At 45.0% G+C, this 17,118-nt stretch overlaps 1 long non-coding RNA gene across 2 annotated transcripts in view; it reads left to right on the forward strand.

Moving 5' to 3' along the window:
- The window catches only part of LOC132402458 (uncharacterized), a 55,890-nt gene that overhangs the window by 18,445 nt on the left and 20,327 nt on the right, over positions 1-17,118 (forward strand). Inside the window, exon 1 of one of the 2 annotated variants that reach the window (XR_009514905.1) lies at positions 3,847-3,964. The exons of the other annotated variant lie outside the window; for it this stretch is intronic. This is a non-coding gene — a long non-coding RNA (uncharacterized LOC132402458). Of the gene's footprint in view, positions 1-3,846; positions 3,965-17,118 lie in introns of those variants that run through there. 2 annotated transcript variants of the gene reach the window in all.

Raw genomic sequence — 17,118 nt, forward strand, 5'->3', positions numbered from 1 at the left:
ATGTGGTCGAAACGCCGGTGGGCAGGATTGAACTGCTGCGGTGGGGCTTTGGTGTGCCGCTGCACCTTGGCCGTCTGGCAGTGCATGCACGTTTTGGCCCATTCACTGACCTGTTTGCGGAGTCCGTGCCAAACGAACCTGCTGGAAACCATCCGGACAGTTGTCTGGATGGAGGGATGCGCCAAGTTATGAATGGAGTCGAAAATGCGGCGCCGCCATGCTGTCGGGACGACTGGACGGGGCTGGCCGGTGGTGACGTCACAGAGTAGGGTCCTCTCACCTGGGCCCACGGGGAGGTCCTGGAGCTGCAAACCGGAGACTGCGGTTCTGTAACTTGGAATCTCCTCATCTGCCTGCTGTGCCTCTGCCAGTGCCTCAAAGTCTACCCCTTGGGAAAGGGCATGAACGGTAGGGCGAGAGAGCGCATCCGCCACGACATTGTCCTTACCCGAGACGTGCCGGACATCCGTCGTGTATTCAGAGATGTAGGACAGGTGGCGTTGCTGGCGGGACGACCAGGGGTCGGACGCTTTCGTAAACGCAAAGGTAAGTGGTTTGTGGTCCTTGAATGCGGTGAAGGGCCGACCTTCTAGGAAGTACCTGAAATGCCGGATTGCCAGGTAGAGCGCCAACAGTTCCCGGTCGAAAGCACTGTACTTAAGCTCGGGTGGTCGCAGGTGTTTGCTGAAAAACGCCAGAGGTTGCCAGCGACCTGCGATGAGCTGCTCCAGCACCCCACCGACTGCCGTGTTTGATGCGTCCACTGTGAGGGCGGTAGGGGCGTCCATTCTGGGATGTACTAGCATTGCGGCGTCCGCCAAAGCTTCCTTTGTTTGAACGAAAGCGGCGGCGGACTCCTCGTCCCAGGTAATGTCCTTGCTCGGACCCGACATCAGGGCTAACAGGGGGCGCATGATCCGGGCAGCTGAAGGGAGGAAGCGGCGGTAGAAATTGACCATACCTACGTATTCCTGAAGGCCTTTGATCGTGGTGGGTCAGGGGAAGTGGTGGACCGCATCTACCTTAGCGGGCAGAGGGGTTGCCCCGTCTTTAGTAATCCTGTGGCCCAGGAAGTCAATGGTATCGAGTCCGAACTGGCATTTGGCGCGGTTGATTGTAAGACCGTACTCACTCAGTCGAGCGCAGAGTTGACGGAGGTGGGACAGATGCTCCTGACGACTGCTGCTGGCTATGAGGATGTCATCCAAATAGATGAACGCGAAGTCCAGGTCCCGTCCCACCACGTCCATTAACCGCTGGAACGTCTGTGCGGCATTCTTCAGGCCGAATGGCATGCGGAGGAACTCGAAAAGGCCGAAAGGGGTGATGAGTGCCGTTTTGGGGACGTCGTCAGGATGCATCGGGATTTGATGGTACCTTCGGATGAGATCTACCTTGGAGAAGATCCGTGCGCCGTGCAGGTTTGCTGCAAAGTCCTGAATGTGCGGCACAGGGTAGCGGTCCGGTGTGGTAGCCTTGTTCAGCCTGCGGTAGTCGCCGCACGGTCTCCAGCCCCCCGTCGCTTTGGGCACCATGTGCAGGGGGGAGGCCCATGGGCTGTCGGACCGCCGGATGATCCCCAATTCCTCCATCCTCTTGAACTCCTCCTTTGCCAGTCGGAGCTTGTCTGGGGGAAGCCGCCGAGCGCGGGCGTGGGGGGGTGGTCCCTGGGTCGGGATGTGGTGCTGTACGCCGTGCCAGGGCATGGCCGCTGTGAACCGATGGGAACTCCGCCAGGACCCTGGTGAAGTCGTTGTCGGACAGCGTGATGGAGCCGAGGTGAGGGGCTGGCAACTGGGCTGCACCCAGGGAGAACGTCTGAAAGGTCTCGGAGTGTACCAGTCTCTTCCTGGGCAGGTCGACCAGTAGGCTGTCAGCCCGCAAAAAATCCGCACCCAGAAGCGGTTGGGCTACGGCGGCCAGTGTGAAGTCCCACGTGAACTGGCTGGAGCCGAACTGTAGCTGCACCTGACGGGTGCCATAGGTTCTTACTGTGCTGCCATTCACGGCCCTCAGGGGGGGACCCGGTGCCCTGCTGCGGGTGTCGTAACTCGTCGGAGGTAAAACACTGATCTCAGCCCCAGTATCGACCAAAAACTGGCATCCCGACCTTCTATCCCACACATACAGGAGGCTATCCCGATGGCCAGCCGCCGTAACCATCAGCGGCGGCTGGCCCTGGCGTTTCCCGGGAACTTGCAGGGCGGGCGACAACGGCGGGCTTCTGCGCCCCACCGCTGGTGGTAGAAGCACCAGTGTTCATTGGGCTTGGGGTTGGCGGGCTCTGTGGCCGGGCCTGGACTGGTTTGCTGCTGGGAGCGTGGCTGGGTGATCTGTGTGATGGACGCCCCGCTCACCTTTTTGGCGTTCCACAGCAAGTCCGCCCGGGCTGCCACCTTCCGGGGGTCACTGAAATCCGCGTCGGACAGCAGCAGGCGTATGTCCTCGGGCAGCTGCTCCAGGAATGCCTGCTCAAACATGAGGCATGTGTGTCAGTCGGCCAGAGACAACATCTCATTCATTAAAGCCGATGGAGGTCTGTCGCCCAAGCCGTCCAGGTGCAGTAAACAGGCAGCCCGCTCACGCTGTGAGAGTCCGAAAGTCCTGAGGAGCAGAGCTTTGAATTCTGTGTACTTGCCGTCTGCCGGGGGCGACTGTACGAACTCCGCGACCTGGGCCGCTGTGTCCTGGTCGAGGGAGCTCAGCATGTAGTAGTAGCGGGTGTCTTCTGAGGTGATCTGGCGAACGTGGAATTGTGCTTCGGCTTGCTGGAACCATAGGTCCGGGCGCTGTGTCCAGAAACCCGGCAGTTTCAACAAAACCGCATGAACAGAGGCGGCGTCGGTCATTTCTGGTCCAAAAATCGTTTGGACCGTCGGGGTCACCAATTGTAGCGGTGTGCTACACGCAGCGCTAAAATTACGACACGGAGTCGGTAACTGCAGTCGAAGGAAAAAACTTTATTCGAAAACTTCAGCCTCACTTTTAAGCCTCTGTCAACCGGCCCCCCATGGCACAGAGGCTCCAAAGCTCTGTGCTCGCAAACCCCCGTAGGCTATCTAATTGTGAGTCGGTTCGGATACGCCAGGAAATGGGTCGCCACAACAGGACAATATTTAAAAGATAAGCACATGGATAGGAAAGGTTTAGAGCTGCGGTTCCCAGATTGAGGTCCACAGAGCCCTTGGTTAATGGTAAGATTTCATGGCATTAAAAAAAGGCCTGGGACCCCTGGTTTAGAGGGATGTGGATGAAATGCAGGCAAATGTAACTAACTTAGGTGGACATCTTGGTGAGCATGGAAGAAGTTGGCTAAAGGATGTACAGTTGTTCCATGCTGTAGAACTCTATTACTGTATGATTCTATGTAAGGGTAGAAAGTGGAATATTCCTGGCATTCTGCATCCCCTTAATTCCAAAACTTCGCTCAGCCATGCATGTCACAATAACATAGTCCAAATTATATAATTTGAACTCAGTCACCCTTTTAAATTTGTAAGTCTCTTGTACATCCAAGTTCACAGGCTGCAAGGATAATGAAGACCATTTCTTTCATATGGCTTGCAAAGCTTGTTTGAAAAACTCAAATAACTTTAATCCAATTATTCACCATCAAAAGCTAATATTTATATAAGTGCAATATAACAAGATGTAAGTATCAACTCTAGATTATAAAAGCAAAAAATAAAGGAAATGTATACATCTTTTCGTGAAATCCTGCATGCAGAATAGAAAGGAAGCATTTGTGGAATTACACAAGCAAAGGTTAATTATTTTCTTGATAAAACCCAATGCATTTCTGCTTCTTTGCTACATAATATTCAAAGCAGAGTACTGCTAGTCTACAGAGAACACCTGCCAGATTTCACAAGAGAGTTATTTGAAAATGCTTTTATCTGCTTCTTTTCATTCACTCAAAAGTCACACACTCACTCAAGCTGCTCCTGCACCATCGGATTATCATGTATGTACTTCAGCTTTAATTGTACCAGCATGTTCTACAAAGAGCAATGATAGGCAATGGGGGTGGGGAAATCTCTGCTTTTATGCTCGGTCGCCTGTCATGGGAGAATGTCAGGAATGTGTCCGCGTTAAGGTTTGTGAACATAAGCACCAAAATTGAAGTCACAATGTTTGAGAAGCAAGGATGGGAAATGCTGAAGGACTCCACAAGTCAGGGAGCATGTGTGAAGAGAGAATCGGGGTTAATGCTTCAGGTTTCTGAAGGAGGTCAACAAACAGTGCTTTTATGCCTGCTGCATGTCAGTGATTCTCCTGAAGGAGGGGGTGTCTCTCAATCTTACGAACGAGTAAAGGTTGGCTGAAGGCGACATATCAGATTCTTACTTCTATGCGGGGAATTATTAAATACTTCTCTCATCCCTTTCAAATAGAAATTCCTTTTTTTATTCATTTGTGGAGTAAGACTGGTGAATCAGCCCTTTGTTAGCCTCCCTGATATGTTGCAATACCAATTTTTCCTTCATTCTTTTCCTTCTTCTATCTGTTCGTTCTTACTGTATTCAGCTTTCTTTTCCTTTTCCCATCTTCTTCCAATAACATTCCCATCTCCACTGAAGAAAGCTTTGCCCATCAATTCCTCACATTCAAAGCTATATTAGAATGAATGTCATAATTCAGAAGAGAAAATCAAATTCCTGATAGTCAGCGAGCTTCTATAAAATACGTAAGTGTCGCTGACAGAGACCTTACATTCAGACAGCAAGAAAGAAATTCTAGAAAAGTTATAAAGGTGAGATTAGCCATTAAAAACTGCTGTATAATTTTTAAAGAACAAAAGAACATAAGAAATAGGAGCAGGAGTAGGCCATCTGGCGCATCAAGCCTGCTCCACCATTCAGTAAGATCATGGCTGAACTGACAATGGACTCATCTCCATCTACCTACCTTTCCCCATAACTCTTAATTCCCCTACTATGCAAAAATCTATCCAACCTTATCTTAAATATATTTACTGAGGTAGCCTCCACTGCTTCATTGGGCAGAGAATTCCACAGATTCACCAGTCTCTGGGAAAAGCTCCCCTTCATCTCCATCCTAAATCTACTCCCCCGAATTTTGAGGCTCGTTCTAGCCTCATGTACCAGTGGAAACAACTTTCCTGCTTCTATCTTTTCTATCCCTTTCATTATTTTATGTTTCTACGAGATCTCCTCTCATCCTTTTGAATTCAATGAGTACAGTCCCCGGTGACTCAATCTCTCTTCATTGTCTAACCCTCTCATCTCTGGAATCAACCTGGTGAACCTCCTCTGCACTGTTTCCAAAGCTAGTATATCCTTTCTCAAGTAAGGAGACCACAACTGTGTGCAGTACTCCAGATATGGCCTCAGCAGTACCCTATATAGTTGCATTATAACTTCCCTGCACTAAAATTCAGTCATTTGAGCCAATAAGGCCAACATCCCACTTGCCTTCTTCATAGACTGCTGCACCTGCAAACCAACCTTTTGTGATTCATGCACAAGTACTCCCAAGTCCTTCTACACAGCAGCATGCTGCATTCTCTTAACATCAAAATAACAATCTGATCTTCCATTTTCCTTCCAAAATGGATGACCTCACATTTGCCAACATTCTACTCAATCTGCCAGACACTTGCCCACTCTCTGAACCTATCTATATCTCTCTGCAGACTCCCCATATCCTCTGCACAATTTGCTTTTACACTCAATTTAGTATCATCAGCAAATTACACATTCTAATTGTCAGTGTAGGTCGTGAACAGTTGTGGGCCCAGCACCAAACTCTGTGGCACACCACTCACCAATGACTGCCAACCAGGGAGACATCCATATATCCCAACTCAACACGCACAAAACTCAGCAGGCCAGGAAGCATCTAGGAAAAGAGCATAGTCAACGTTTCAGGCCGAAACCCTTCGGAAGGACTGAAGAAAAGTATCCCAACTCTCTGCTTTCTATTGGTATGGATCCATGCTGATACATCACCCCCAACTCTGTGCATCCTTATCCTTTGGATAAGTCCTTTTCGTGGCACCTCATCCAAAATCTTCTGGAAATCCAAGTAAATAATGTCCATCTGTTTCCCTCTATCCACAGCGCTTGTATCCTGAAAGAACTGCAGTACATTTGACAAACAGGACCTGCCTTTGCTGAATCCCTGCTGCATCTACATGAAGGATCTATTTCTTTCCAGATGCCTTGCTATTTCTGCTTTACTGATAGCTTCAAGCATATTCCCAACTACAGATGTTAAACTAATTCTTCACTCATTGCACTGAGAATCTTGCATTTGTCTACTCTCAAGGGCTGTGAATGCATGATCAATGTATACGTTTAGGATGAGATTGAAATATTACACAGGACAACACATTTCTTCAGAAGTTTTGCATCTCAATTTTTTTTGATTATGATAGACTTATATAAATTATAAACACAAATATAATTTCAGCCTACTTGTATCATTGAGGAATTTGGAGACACAAGAAATTAACTTTTATTGAATATAATGCATCTAATTGCATAATGGTTCTGATCTTTGTAATGGTTCAACATGTTTTGTTGATGATTTTCATTTGTGCTCAGTCTCTGAGGCTTCTTACTTAAGTGTCCAATTATAATCAGTCAGCATTGCTGGATTCCAAGTGCCCTGATACGATTTCCCCATGACCATAATATGATCACAATGACCACAAAACCTTTCACTATGCTTGTCACTGACACCATCAAGATTTGCAGGGAAGAATTCTAAATAGGAATGCAGAAAACAAATCTATAATGACATGCTGCACTTCATGGTTTGTGGGCAACATTTTAATTGACTTGAACTATGAATTGAAATAACAAATGTAGGTGATTTTAAAAAGAATGGTGCATGATGGGGAAATTCCATGCTGATTTTCATGATCAGCAGCTGAAAATCCATGAGATACACTGAAATATTCAGGAATCAAAATCTTGTCCAGTGATATTTGACACTGAGATAGCCGGGAGATTTGGGGTGAGACTACATTTTGCAAAACCCCACTCTCTATTTTGAAAGGTCTGTAGGAAGTTCGATGAGACTGCCTGGTAAACAGAATAGTTCAAGTTTCAGAAAGAGGTTAATTCTGCAGCTTGACATAGAAGGAGAATTGCTGATGTAATAGGAAAGCTGCTGTATTGTTTGGAATATCACAGCAGAGACATGGGCCTCACTGCCTCCAAAGAGGATGAGTCAGAGGCCTTGATATTGGACTTGTATCAGAGGAATATTTGGATCGGGAAGTCTGCCTCTGACAGGTGTCAGTTGTTTAGAAGGAGTTTTTTTTGTCTGAGCTAGGCCAAAGCAGTCACTCAATAAATATGCATTGAAACTGCTTTATCGAGGAATTAATTTTTTTATGTTTTCACATTGTTAAAGGGGGCATTGTATCCTCCTGGTACCTCCCATGATTTTGCTTCACAACTGAATTTTTTTCTTGGAAATGGAGGCAGCAGATGAGGGTTAAACAAGCAGTGCTAAATTCACCTTTCACTCCTGCACCTGAGAATAACAACTTTCAATGCCATACCTCCTTTAACACAATCTTAACATTGTGAAGATTTCTCAAGGCAATTCACAGCAGCGAAGGCAAACAAAATCTGATGATGGGTTATAGAGGGAAATCAAAGCTTTCGACAAGTCTTGGGCCTTTGCACCTCCCTTTGCAATTGGATCCTCGACTTCCTAACCGGAAGACCACAGCCTGTGTGGATTGGTGATAATATTTCCTTGTTGCTTGACTATAACACTAGTACACCTCAGGGGTGTGTGCTTAGGCCACTGCTTGACTCTCTCTATACCCATGACTGCGTGGCTAGGCATAGCTTAAATATCCATCTATAAATTTGCTGATGATACAACCATTGTTGGTAGAATCTCAGGTGGAGATGAGAGGGCGTACAGGAGTGAGATATGCCAACTAGTGGAGTGGTATCGTAGCAACAACCTGGCAGTCAATGTCAGTAAGATGAAAGAGCTGACTGTGGACTTCAGGAAATGTAAGATGAAGGAATACATACCAATCTTCATAGAAGAACCATAAGTGGAAAGAGTGAATAGTTTCAAGTTCCTGGGTGTCAAGATCTCAGAGGATCTAACCTGGTCCCAACATATCGATGTAGTTATAAAGAAGGCAAGACAATGATTATACTTCATTAGGAGTTTGAAGAGATTTGGTATGTCAACAAATAAACTCAAAAACTACTACAGATGACTGGGGAGAGCATTCTGACAGGCTGCATCACTGTCTGGTATGGGAGGGAGGTGTGTGGCTACTGCATAGGATTGAAAGAAGCTGCAGAAGGTTGTCAATTTAGTCAGCTCCGCCTTGGGCACCAGCCTATAAAATAGCCAGGACATCTTCAGGGAGCGGTGTCTCAGAAAGGCAGTGTCCATTATTAAGGACCTCCAGCACCCAGGGCATGCCTTTTTCTCACTGTTACCATCAGGTAGGAGGGACAGAAACCTGAAGACACACACTCAGTGATTCAGGAACAGCTGCTTTCCCCCTGCCAGCCAATTCCTAAATGGACATTGAACCTTTGAATTCTACCTCACTTGTTCAATATATATTATTTTTGTTTTTGAATGATTTTTAATCTCCAATATGCATATACTGTAATTGATTTACTTATTCTTTTTTCTTCTATATTATGTATTGCATTGAACAGCTGCTGCTAAGTAACAAGCTTGCTGTTGATAATAAACCTGATTCTGATTTACAGGGTGGTGGAGAAACAGGGAGATTAGAAGAGAAATGATGAGGGCTCAGAAGCTGGAGGCAAGGTTTCAGAGAAATGGAACTAGGAAAGCTGGAGATGCTGAACAGCCGAGAATCACAGGAGCTTGCCATTCTCAGTGGAACCAGAAGCAGTGGAAGCAGTGGAGATCCATGCACACTAAACAGGAAATTATAGGCCAGTTAGCCTGACTTCAGTGGGCGGCAAGCTATTAGAATTCATTATTAAGGATGACGTTTCAGAGGCGCACAACAAAACAAGTGGAAGTCAGCACGATTTCATTAAGGAGAAACCTGGCCTGTCAAATTTGTTGGAATTCTTTGAGGAAGTATGACAAGAATGATATTAGAGTGGAGAGAAGACTGGCTGACTAGCAGAAGGCAAAGAATGGGAATAAAAGGAGCCTTTGAGGTTGGCTGCTGGAGACAGGAGGTGCTCCAGAGAGGTCAGAGTTCATATTATACGTTAATGATCTGGATGATGGAATTGACGACTATGTGGCCAAGTCTGCGAAGGATACAAAGATAGATGGAGCAGGAGGAAACGGGGAGTCTGAAGAGATTAGGAGAATGGGCAAAGAAGTGGCAGATGTGATACAGTGTAGGGAGTATATAGTCATACACTTAGGCCGAAGGAATAAAGGTGTTGACTACTTTCTAAAAGGGGAGTGAATTCAGAAATGAGAGTTGTAAAAGGAACTGGGAATCCTCGTGTGGAAATCCTTAAAAGGTTAACTTGTAGATGGAGTCTGTGGTAAGGATGGTCAATGCAATGTTATTATTTTAAGAGGACTAGAACATAAAAGCAAGGATGTAAGGCTGAGATTTTGTAAGGCTCTTGGAGTTTTGTGAGCAGTTTTGAGCACCATATTGAAGAAAGAAAGCATTACAGAGGGTCCAGAGGAAGTTTACAAGAATAATCCCAGGAATGTAAATGTTAATGCACGAGAAGCATTTAATGGATCTGGGCCTGTTCTCACTAGAGTTTAGACAAATGGGGGAGTGAGGAATCACAGTGAAACTTACCAAATATTGAAAGACTTGGATAGAGTGGACATGGAAAGGATGTTCCCAACTATAGGGGGATCTAGGACCAGAGGGCAGAGCTCAGATAGAAGGGCAGCCCTTTAGAGCAGAGATGAGGAAGAATTGTTTTAGCCAAAGAGTGATAAGTCTGTAGAATTCATTGCTACAGAGTCCAAGTCATTGGGTACATTTAAAATGGAGATGGATAGGTTCTTGATGAGCAAGGGTATCAAAGGTTACATGGAGAAGACAAAAGAATGTAGTTGAGAGGAAGATCATACATAATCCAATGGTGGGGTAGACTCCATGTCAGTGGAGGAGGCAACTGGCATGTCACTGGAAGAGCCATACAGTTTACGGTTCAGAGGATCTACCTGCTACTGAAAGGCATCAGATTTGGAGCACCAAGACAATGTGCAGTGTAACAGTGGGTGATTGTCTTGGACAGTTCTCTTGCTGTTGGCCATTGATAACGTAAGATGCCACAGGACTGTTCCCCTTGTTTGGTGGCGAGGTTTGCGGCGTGGAAGCTGCATAGCCTCGGATGCAATGTGGACCAGGCCTCAAGCTGCAGGCTTGCCTTCTGCTGTAGGCCAGGTGAGAACGCGCCAGAGGCGGTGCAGCATGGGGGCTGGCCTCTGCTGTTGGTGCTACCCTCCAGTGTTCGGTCGGTGAAATGAGAGGCTGGATTGTGTGCATCTGCACACTGCCGGGAGACTGTATCATTGATTTTTCAGGATTTGTCACTCAGGGTCTTGGACTAAATATGTGTGTTTTTTTGCGTAACAATGTTTTTTTTTGCTCGCTCTTTTAAATGTGCTCCATATGTTTTACATCTTGGTCCCAGGGGAATGCTGTTTCTTTGTCTATATACATGAAAAGTTGAATGATGATTAAACTTGACTTGATTTGATTTTGATTTGACTCAATGGGTTAAATGGTCTAATTCTGCTATGACGTCCTGTGGTTTTACGGTCTTACACAAATTTTTTTCCAAGCGAACAATGATTAAAAAGCTTTTGCTCGTATATAAACAGCATAAATATTGGAGTGGGAAGGGCAAGAGTCAGATACTAGGGTGTACCCCTGTGGCTGCTCCTCTTGATAATAAGTACTCCTGGATGAGTACTGCTGAGGGGCAGGGGACAGCCTACCTGGGAGAAGCAAAAGTGGCCATGCCTCGGGCACAGATTCTTGCCCTGTGACTCAGAAGAGTAGGAAAAGGAAGAAGAAGGCAATAGTGATAGGGGACTCTATAGTCAGGGGGTCAGACAGGCGATTCTGTGGACGCAGGAAAGAAACTCAGAAGGTAGTTTGCCTCCCAGGTGCCAGGGTCCGGGATGTTTTCAGATCGCGTCCAAAATATCTGCAGTGGGAGGGAGAACAGCCAGGAGTTGTGGTACATATTGGTGCCAATGAAAAGGGAAGAGGTCCTGAAAACAGACTACAGAGTGTTAGGAAGGAAGTTGAGAAGCAGAACAGCAAAGGTAGTAATCTCGGGATTACTGCCTGTGCCATGTGACTGAGTATAGGAATAGAATGAGGTGGAGGATAAGTGCGTGGTTGAGGGATTGGAGCAGGGGACAGGGATTCAGATTTCTGGGTCATTGGGACCTCTTTTGGGGCAGGTGTGACCTGTACAAAAATGAGTGGTTGCACTTGAATCCAAGGGGGACCAATATCCTGGCGGGGAGATTTGCTAATCATACTGGGGAGAGTTTAAACTAGAATTGTTGGGGGGTGGGAACTGAACTGAAGGGACTGGGGAAGAAGTGGTTGGCTCACAAACAGAGAAAGCTTGGAGACAGTGTGTGAGGGAGGATTGGCAGGTGATAGAGAAGGGATGCACTCAGACCGACGAATTGAGATGTGTCTATCTTAACGCAAGGAGTATTGTGAACAAAGCGGATAAGCTTAGAGCGTGGATCAGTACTTGGAGATATAATGTGGTGGCCATTACAGAGACTTAGATGGCTCAGGGACAGGAATGGTTACTTCAAGTGCCGGATTTTAGATGTTTCAGACAGGACAGGGAGGGAGGCAAAAGAGGTGGGGGCTTGGCACTGTTGATCAGAGATAGGTCACGGCTGCAGAAAAGGTGGTCATCATGGATGGATTGTCTACAGAGTCTCTGTGGGTGGAGGTTAAGAACAGGAAGGGGTCAATAACCTTACCTGATGTGTTTTATAGGTGGCCCAATAGTAACAGGGATGTTGAGGAACAGATAGGGAAACAGATCCTGGAAAGTTGCAATAATAACAGAGTCGCCGTGATGGGAGACTTTAATTTCCGAAATATCAATTGGCATCTCCTTAGAGCAAGGGGTTTAAGTGGGGTAGAGTTTGTTAGGTGTGAAAGTTTCTTGACACAATATGTAGATCAGCCTACAAGAGGAGAGACTGTACTTGATTTGGTATTGGGAAAGGAACCTGGTCAAGTGTCAGATTTCTCAGTGGGAGAGCATTTTGGAGATAGTGATTATAGTTCTATCGCCTTTCCAATAGCATTGGAGAGAGATAGGAATAGACAAGTTAGAAAACATTTTATTGGAGTAAGGGGAATAATGAGGCTATCAGGTAGGAAATTGGAAACTTAAATTGGGAACAGATGTTCTCAGGGAAAAGTACAGAAGAAATGTGGCAAATATTCAGGGGATATTTGTGTGGAGTTCTGCACAAGTATGTTCCAATGAGACAGGGAAGTTATGCTAGGGTACAGGAACTGCGGTGTACAAAAGTTGTAATAAATCTAGTCACGAAGAACAGAAAAGTTTACAAAAGGTGCAGAGAGCTAGGTAATGTTAGAGATCTAGAAAATTATAGGCTAACAGGAAGGAGCTTAAGAGGGAAATTAGGAGAGCCAGAAGGGGCCATGAGAAGACCTTGGCAGGGAGGATTAAGGAAAACCCCAAGGCATTCTACAAGTATGTGAAGAACAAGAGGATAACATGTGAAAGAATAGGACCTATCAAGAGTGACAGTGGGAAAATGTGTATGGAACCGGAGGAAATAGCAAAGGTACTTAATGAATACTTTACTTCAGTATTCACTATGGAAAAGGATCTTGGTGATTGCAGTGATGACTTGCAGTGTACTGAAAAGCTTGAGCATGTAGATATTAAGAAAGAGGATGTGCTGGAGCTTTTGGAAAGCATCAAGTTGGATAAGTCACCAGGACCAGATGAGATGTACCCCAAGTTACTATGGGAGATGAGGGAGGAGCTTGCTGAGCCACTGGTGATGATCTTTGCATCATCAATGGGGATGGGAGAAGTTCCGGAGGATTGGACAGTTGCAGATGTTTATTCAAGAAAGGGAGTAGAGATAGCCCAGGAAATTATAGACCAGTGAGTCTTACTGCAGTGGTTGGTAAGTTGATGGAGAAGATCCTGAGAGGTAGGATTTATGAATATTTGGAGAGGTATAATATGACTAGGGATAGTCAGCATGACTTTGTCAAGGGCAGGTTGTGCCTTACGAGCCTGATTGAATTTTTTGAAGATGTGACTAAACACATTGATGAAGGAAGAGCAGTAGTTGTAGTGTATATATGTAGTGTATATGGATATCAGAAAAGCATTTGATAAGGTACCCCATATGAGGCTTATTGAGAAAATAAGGAGGCATGGGATCCAAGGGGACATTGCTTTGTGGATCCAGACCTGGCTTGCACACGGAAGACAAAGAGTGGTTGTAAATGGATCATATTCTGCATGAAGGTCAGTCAGCAGTGGTGTGCCTCAGGGATCTGTTCTGGGAACCTTACTCTTTGTGATTTTTATAAATGACCTGGATGAGAAAGTGGAGGGATGGGTTAGTAAATCTGCTGATGACACAAAGGTTGGGGGTGTTGTGGATAGTGTAGAGGGCTATCAGAATTTACAGCAGGTCATTGAAAGGATGCAAAACTGGGCTGAGAAGTGGCAGATGGAGTTCAACCTAGATAAGTGTGAAGTGGTTCATTTTGGTAAGTCAAATATGATGGCAGAATATAGTATTAATGGTAAAACTCTTGGCAGTGTGGAGGATCAGAGGGATCTTGGGGTTCGAGTCCATAGGATGCTCAAAGCAGCTATGCAGGTTAACCCTGTGGTTAAGAAAGCATACAGTGTATTGGCCTTCATCAATTGTGGAATTGAATTTAGGAGCCGAGAGATAATGCTGCAGCTGTATAGGACCCTGGTCAGACCCCACTTGGAGTACTGTGCTCAGTTCTGGTCACCTTACTACAGGAAGGATGTGAAAACCATAGAAAGGGTGCAGAGAAGATTTACAAAGATGTTGCCTGGATTGGGGAGCATGCCTTAGGAGAATAGGTTGAGGGAAATTGGTCTTTTCTCCTTGGAGCGAAGGAGGATAAAAGGTGACCTGGTAGAGGTGGATAAGATGATGAGAGGCATTGATCGTGTGGATAGTCAGAGGCTTTTTCCCAGGGCTGAAATTGCTGCCACAAGAGGACACCATTTTAAGGTGCTGGGGAGTAGATACAGAGGAGTTGTCAGGGGTAAGTTTTTTTATGCAGAGAGTGGTGAGTGCGTGGAATGGGCTGCTGGCAACGGTGGTGGAGGAAGATACGTTATGGTCTTTTAAGAGTCTTTTGGTTAGGTACATGGAGCTTTGCAAAATAGAGAGCTATGTGTAAGCCTAGTAATTTCTAAGGTAGGGACATGTTCGGCACAACTTTGTGGGCCAAAGGTCCTATATTGTGCTGTAGGTTTTTTATATTTCTAACTAGATGAGCTTTTACAGGAGACTTCATCTCTTGTAAGACACTATTCTCGTAAATGGGTAACACAAACTCTGCTACCTTCCCTATCTGAAGTTTGCTTTCCCGAAGCATCAGGTGAATGCAGCAGTCTTCCTCAAGTAGCACCAGAACATATTCAGAATGCACAATTTAGTGTTCCATTGGTAAAATTAAATTGTTTAATGTGACTTTGAATCAAATCATTTTATGTGCTGTTGTGATATTGGGAAAAAACAATGCTCAAATTATGACCCAACTAGAATCAAACATTGCTGCTTTAAAGAAGGACTTCATTTAGCTGAATATTTTAGTTTGCCTGCCTATTGAACTTCCCTCCCTTATTATCTGTCTCTATTACTTCACTGGTCCAATGAAGTTCATTGAAATCTCATGGAGGCACACGTATATTTCAACTGGATATATTACAGCCTTGCTGACAACACTGAGGCAAACAATTGCAGGCTTCACTGCTCTTCTCATTTGTATTTCTCCTAGACCATCTCCTATGTCTTTGTCCTTATTGTACCACTAGGATCAAGAACGTCTTCTGTCCCACTGTTATCTTAGTAAGTGAACCTGTTGTACAATAAGATGAACTATTGGCCTGTTATATTCTCGCACTTTACTGTTTCATTCGCTACACTTCCTCATTAGCTTTTATGTTATATTCTGTATTGTTATTATTTTACCTTGTTCTACCTCAAAGCACTGTGTAATACTTTGATCTGTATGAAAGACAAGTTTTTCAGCATAACTTGGTACACGTGACATTATAAACCCATATGTTGTCACAATATCACCTTTTTTTCACCCGGCATCATCATCAATTCATCTTTTCCACCCTCCAGTCTGTCACAGACCTTCCACTTTATGCACTCCTCCTCTTCTTTTCTCTAAATTTTAAATCTTCCTCATAGTTAGTTTTACCAGTTCTGATAAGAGAACATCAATAGGAAACTGCAAAGCCACTTTGACTTCTACAGACACTGCTGGTCCACTGTGTATTTTTTCCGTTTTATTTCAATTTACTGGGAATTGTAATATTTTTCTTTTGGATCACACTGATAAGATTTCCACTTAAGGCAGGGAGAGAGTGGGGAGGTTTGGAAGTGACACAGTGGCACAACTCAGAGAAGTGCTGTTTTACAGCTTCAATCAGCCAGCATTAATAATGTACTGTCTGTGAGAAGTTTGCATGCTCTCTCCCTGTGACTGTGTGTGTTTCCTTTGTGTGCCACAGTTTCCTTGCAGTTCCCAATGACATAAGATCATAAGACATAGGAGCAGAATTAGGCCTGCACCACCATTCTATCATGTCTAATTTATTATCCTCTCAAGCCCATTATTAATCAAGAACCTACTTTATTAACCTCTGCTTTAAATATACTCAATGACTTAGCCTCCACACCCATCTGTGGCAATGAATTCCACATATTCACCATCCTTTGGCTAAAGAAATTCTTCCTTATCTCTGTTCTAAACGGACATCCTTCTATTTTGAGGCTGTGCTTTCTGGCCTAGATTCACCCACTATAGGAAGCATCCTCTCCACATCCACTCTGTCTAGGACTTTCAATACTCAATTGGTTTCAATGAGATCGCCCCCCCTCCCCCCAGCCCTCCAGCCCTCATTTTTCTGAATGCCAAAGGACATCAAATGTGCCTCATACATGAACCCTTTCCTTACCAGAATCATTCCAGTGAACATCCTCTGGGCCCTCTCCAATGTCAACATAAAAATTCTCATATAAGGTGCTTAAAACTGCTTACATACTTGCTCTTATATTCTGGTCCTCTCCTCACCACTGACTCAACCTGCAAGTTAACCTTTAGGGAATCTTGCAAAATGACTCCTAAGTCCCTTTACACCTCTGATTTTTGAATTTTTCCCCCTTCAGAAAATAGTTTACACCTTTTTTTCCTTCTACCAAAATACATGACCATGCATTTCCCTACATTACATTCCATCTGTCACTTCCTTGCCCATTCTCTCAATCTGTCCAAGTCCTTCTGCAGACTCCCGGTTTCCTCAACATTACCTGCCCATCGACCTATCTTTGTATCGTACGCAAACTTGGTTACAAAGCAATCAATTCTGTCATCCAAATCTTTGACATCTAACTTGAAAAGAAACGTTCCCAACATGGACCCTTGTAGAACACCATATGTCACCAGCAGCCAACCAGAAAAGGCCTCCTTTATTCCGACTCATTATTCCCTGCCAGTCAGCCAATCTTCTATTGAGGTCAGTATCTTTCCTGTAATACCATGGGCTCTTATCTTGCTAAGCAGCTGCATGCGTGGCACCTTCTTAAAGGCCTTCTGAAAATTCAAGTAAATAACATCTACTGACTCTCCTTATCTACCTTCCCTGTTATTTCCTCAAAGAATTTCAAAAGATTTGTTTGGCAATATTACTTCATAAGGAAACCATGCTGATGGCCTACTTTATCATGCACATCCAAGTACCCTGAAACCTCATCCTTAATAATGGACTCCAACATCTTCCTAACCACTGAAGTCAGGCTAACCAGCCTATAATTTCCTTTCTTCTGCCTTCCTCCCTTTTTAGTGACATTTACAATTTTCCATTCCTCTGG

The sequence above is a fragment of the Hypanus sabinus genome, chromosome 12, assembly GCF_030144855.1.
Source record: "Hypanus sabinus isolate sHypSab1 chromosome 12, sHypSab1.hap1, whole genome shotgun sequence".
Taxonomy (NCBI): domain Eukaryota; kingdom Metazoa; phylum Chordata; class Chondrichthyes; order Myliobatiformes; family Dasyatidae; genus Hypanus; species Hypanus sabinus.